Here is a 5,333-nt window from a genome sequence, read left to right on the forward strand (position 1 = left end):
TATTAACATAACACACAATATGATCAGTATTAAGCCTCAGTACCTGTGGTATAATTGCTAATAAAAACCCCATTGATTTTCTGTTTCAATGTACAGGTATTTACACTTCAGAGCTATTTCCAGACTTTTTCCCACTACTTCGGGGCCTGCCTTTCCTGGAGGATGTTATTGATCGAAAAATAATTGGTTTGGATTCAATATTGATTCAGGTAAACTAAAGTGCAATTACTTTTAAATACTGTGCATGGGCAGGAGGAAACATAAGAAAGGATAGAGGGAGTGAAGAGCGGGGTATTGGAAGAAGTGTGCATGCAATGAACAGGCAACCCTGCATTACAGAAAGTCTTGCCTTTTTAGAAGATAGTCTCTATAGCAATTTTCTGTAAAATGAAGACAATTTATCTCCACATGCATCAAGAACATGAGCTGTAGTGAACATAAATTTTCATTTTTATTTGTTTACTTTTCTAAATAAATTCCATGAGGGCAAACTTTCTAAGGTAGAAAGAGATGAGTTATTAACTTCAAACTTTCTGCATAATCACTCAAAGAGTTCAACTGCACTTGCATGTAACGAGAGCTGTATAACTCATTTCCTTCTACCTTAGACCACGAACTTATCAATCACCCCTGCTGTGGACACTTTCTGGAGTCCAAGACGCTGACTTCTACAAAGAAGGAATCCGTATGCTCCATTACCACTAGACTAAGTGTGCAAATATAGCAGGGGACTATGTTGAAAAATAAATGTACCAGTTTTTCTAAAATTGACTCCTTCTATCTTAGGCCACTAACTTATCAACCACCCCTCATATATGGGTGAATTTTCCTTATCTGAATGGTCATAATGGAGGGGTCACTTGCATATCATTCAAAGTTCACAGACAAAAGTCATTAATATTACATCAATTAATATTTTAACTCCAATTTTAAATAAAATCAGAAAATTCTGAGTATGCTTAATATACCAGTCAAGCGAGAGAGAAACAGAGATGTTTTGGGAAAGTAAACTTTCAGTCAAACTGGTTAGATGACTACTTTTGAAGATTTTTTAGAGCAGCAGGGAAAGGATACAAGTCCGAAGGTTCAGTAATGGGACAAGTAGAGACTCAAAAGAAGAGTCTTGAGGAATTGAAAATTGCAAAAGTGATCTCATCATCAATGGCTGTCTGAAAAAAAAATGGAAGCAGGAGTATATATGTGTTTTTTTTTGCTTGCTATTTTCAATGTGCTGTGTATGTTTTGCACCATGGCCCCAGAGAAATGCTGTTTCGTCTGGCTGTATTCACATATGGTTGAATGATAATTAAACTTGAATTTTAAAACACAAACAACAGGAATTCTGCAGATGCTGGAAATTCAAGCAACACACATCAAAGTTGCTGGTGAACACAGCAGGCCAGGCAGCATCCCTAGGAAGAGGTACAGTCGACGTTTCAGGCCGAGACCCTTCGTCAGGACTAACTGAAGGAAGAGTTTGTGTTCCTTCAGTTAGTCCTGACGAAGGGTCTCGGCCTGAAACGTCGACTGTACCTCTTCCTAGGGATGCTGCCTGGCCTGCTGCGTTCACCAGCAACTTTGATGTGTGTTGCTTAAACCTGAATTTGATTAGATTTGATTTGATTTGAGTTCGGATCCAAATTTGGTTTACTCCTTGGAGCCATAAGAGTCTGAAGATACAGGAATCTGGAGCAACAAACAATCCTCTGGAGGAACTCAGTGGGTCAAGTAGCATCCATGGGAAGAAAAGAATTGTTGAGATTTCATATCCAGACCCGGCGTCATGTCCTGATGCAGGGACCTGATGCAATGTCTGGATCTGAAACATCGACAATTCCTTTCCTCACACAGATGGCACTCAACCCGCTGAGTTCCTCCAGGAGATTGTTTGGTCTTTGTTAAACTCAGTAATGAGCTTGATAAATGTATTCCAAATAAATTCTGTTAAATCCTTCGCTGTCCTATTTTAAATGCTGTTTTATCTTTTAGAAATTCTGGAAGAGGAAATTCCATATCCAGGAACCAAGAAATTTGATATTTTTGTTCTGTTTTATTGCCAAACTGTTAAAAGCTAGAAGTGGCATAGCTACTGATCAATGTTGAATTTTGCAAATTGGAACAGATTCAATGTTGAATTTTGAAAATTGGAACAGATTCTTCTTTTGGGATGATTGCAGAGCTGCAGGAAGAATTGTCTCTTCATTGGCAGACTTCCTTGTGTTATGTTCCAAGCAAGCAGACGGTAGAGTGTGATAGAACACTGGCCTTTAGCATCTTGGCTTAAATTCTAGTTTAGAAAGTCATCCGTCTGTGACGCATTTTAATGGAGTACTTCCAGATAGGTCGATGCCTGCAACATAGAGGCTCAGTAATAATCTGAGCTTTAAGTTTAACTTAAGTCAAAAAGGTTATTGGATTTGCCAACTGAAGAAGAAATCTCTGTTGGTTTCATTTCTGATTGAAGTATATTGATACAGGTCTGTTGTTGAGCTGTTTCCTGCTTGGCTGGAACTGCCTGTTTGATAGTCTGGGGGTAAGAAATTGAATTTGCTACTCTCCAACTTGTTCCTACATGTGTCAAAGACAGGCCAATAATTTATCGGCCAAAATGTTCAAAGGCAGGCCGATAATCAGAAGAAGAAAAAAATACTTAAAACAAAGAAAAAAAGTTTTATTATAGTTGAAAAATAGTAGTTTAAATAATTATATAACAAGTTTATTTAAGATCTGATGAGGTGCGCTATTACATGGAGTTCTGATCTGCCAGGGCTGGATGGATAAATCACCCACATTTCCAGAAGCAAGAGATACGCTGGGAGGGAAAAACAGTGAGGCCAATGAAAAAGCCAGCAACACATGTCACCTTATTATCACCAACACTTACCTGAGGATAAAAGCATCATGTGATATTTTCATGATTGATTCTAACAGAATGGTTTAAGAAAGATTCTTGTTTGTTCTGACACCTTAAAATAATTTCAATAGTGATGATCCTGATGTAAACATATTGCCAATTTTGCATAACAGTCAATGCTAAACTTTCAATTACTGCTGGGCTTGTTTTATTCTAAAGCTAATACTGTAACTTAATTACACTAGATTGGGATGCTGGGTGGTTTCTTCATTAAAAAATAGAGTTCTAAATAATCTGGATGGTCCAACCTGTACTTTTACAAACAGCTTACTGTCCTAAAACAAGGAGTGCTGAGTTTAGTAACTGTGTTCACAGAGCCAAAAATAAATGAACCTGGATTCTACTTGTCTGTGTAAATTATTGTTGATTTTGAAGTTTTCTTTATTAAATAAATGACAAAGGCTCCAAGAGAATTTTATATTTGTGGGCACCCAGTTTTAATGGATTGGTTATATTACTCTCTGATGAGTCGTGATAAAGGGTTTCAGCCCAAAATATTCACTCTTTATTCCTGTCCATAGATGCTGCCTGACCTGCTGTGTTTCTCCAGCATTTTCAGTCTGCTCTGGATTTCCAACATCTGCAAATTCTCTTGTGTCTACATTTCTCTCTGTTGGTTGTATGGGAGCATCTGCTGACTTCTGCAGGATTCTGCTGGAATGGGCACAAAGCATGCTGGGAGCTGAACACACTGGATTCTGGATGGGAGCTGGGTTTCCTATGATCTTGTTTGGGGGTAAGACGTCCTTGCACCACAGATCCAGATCCTGTCTTTGTAGGGCAGCTGGACTTTGCTGCTCATTATTGTGCCAGCCATTCGGTGGGATTCAGACTGGAAGCTCTGCATCACGATGTCACGCTGCTCTGTCCTGGGGTGCTGGGGAGAAAAAAGGAGTGGGGGACTTTTAGAACAGAGAGCTTTGTGTCAGGTTTGACATCTTGATCCTCAAATCTATTTTTTGATGTGAAGGGGTGGGGGGGTTGGAGAGGAAGGAGTACAAGCTAAAAGGAGATAGGTGAAGCCAGGTGCGTGGGGGAGGGCGGATGAAGTGAGAGGTTGGGAGGTGATAAGTGAAAGAGGGGAGTGAACCATGGGAGAAAGGGAAGGAGGAATGGCATCAGGGAGAGGTGATAGGCAAGTGAGGAAAAGAGAAGAGAGAAGATGGGAGCCAGAGTGGGGAATGGAAGAAGAGGAAAGGAGGAGGGGAAAATTACCAGAATGGAATTCTTCAATTCCCTGCTCTGGCTCCTCTGCCTTCCCTCCTTTTCCATTCCCCACTCTAGCTCTTCTCTTACCTCTTCTCTTCTCCTCAGCTGCCTATCACCTCCCTCCTTCCCTTTCTCCCAAAATTCACTCTCCCCTTCTACCTGATTCTTTCTTCTCCCAACCTTTACCTCCCAGCTGCTCACGCCATTCCCCTTCTCTCACCCAGCTAGTTTCACCTTTCGCCTTCTAGCGTGTACTCCTTCCCCTCCCCCCACCGTCTTATTCTGGCTTCTTCCCCCTTTCTTTCCAGTCCTGATGAAACCTGGATTGTTTATTCCTTTCCATAGATGCTGCCTGACCTGCTGAGTTCATCCAGCATTTTATATGTTACTCTGGATTTCCAACACCTACAGACTCTGTTGTGATAATGATGGGAGGCACATGTGAATACTGGTACCTGCAGTTGGACGCGCCTTGATGTTCTTTCATCATCATTGGGGAGACACCCCAGACCTCCAAGCGCTGTGTTTTCACCATCGAGTCTTCAACAGATCAGAATTGCGGCTCTTCAACATCTTTGCAAGGACAATCAAGGATGCTGAATAAAGGCTGGACTCACTGATGATGAATAGTCACAGTCATATTCATAGTCACACTTTATTGATCCCAGCAGAAACTGGTTTTTGTTACAGTTGCACCATAAATAATAAATAGTAATAAAACCATAAATAGTTAAATAGTAATATGTAAATTATGCCAGGAAATAAGTCCAGGACCAGCCTGTTGGCTCAGGGTGTCTGACCCTCCAAGGGAGGAGTTGTAAAGTTTGATGGCCACAGGCAGGAATGACTTCCTATGACGCTCTGTGTTGCATCTCGGTAGAATGAGTCTCTGGCTGAATGTACTCCTGTGCCCAACCAGTACATTATGTAGTGGATGGGAGACATTGTCCAAGATGGCATGCAACTTGGACAGCATCCTCTTTTCAGACAGCACTGTCAGAGAGTCCAGTTCCATCCCCACAACATCACTGGCCTTACGAATGAGAGAAAGCACTCTGGGATGATGCATATTTGACTGATACATGGGATGGTGCCTGAATCTGAACACATCTTACCCATTTTCCTTCGCAATGGGGAGGGATCAAAAGAGTAAGAGGGTGGTGATCATCAAACATATTAACAGAAAAGAGTAACTTAAGGCTGGAAAAAA

General features: G+C 40.9%; 1 long non-coding RNA gene across 1 annotated transcript; it reads left to right on the forward strand.

The window, feature by feature from the left end:
* The first annotated feature begins 2,453 nt into the window (after nucleotides 1–2,453).
* On the forward strand, nucleotides 2,454–4,716 carry LOC140195865 (uncharacterized). The gene is made up of 3 exons (XR_011885557.1): nucleotides 2,454–2,533; nucleotides 3,436–3,650; nucleotides 4,469–4,716. It is a non-coding gene; the product is annotated as an uncharacterized lncRNA (long non-coding RNA).
* Nucleotides 4,717–5,333: the final 617 nt, after the last annotated feature.

Source organism: Mobula birostris, chromosome 4, assembly GCF_030028105.1.
Source record: "Mobula birostris isolate sMobBir1 chromosome 4, sMobBir1.hap1, whole genome shotgun sequence".
In the NCBI taxonomy this organism is placed as follows: Eukaryota; Metazoa; Chordata; class Chondrichthyes; order Myliobatiformes; family Myliobatidae; genus Mobula; species Mobula birostris.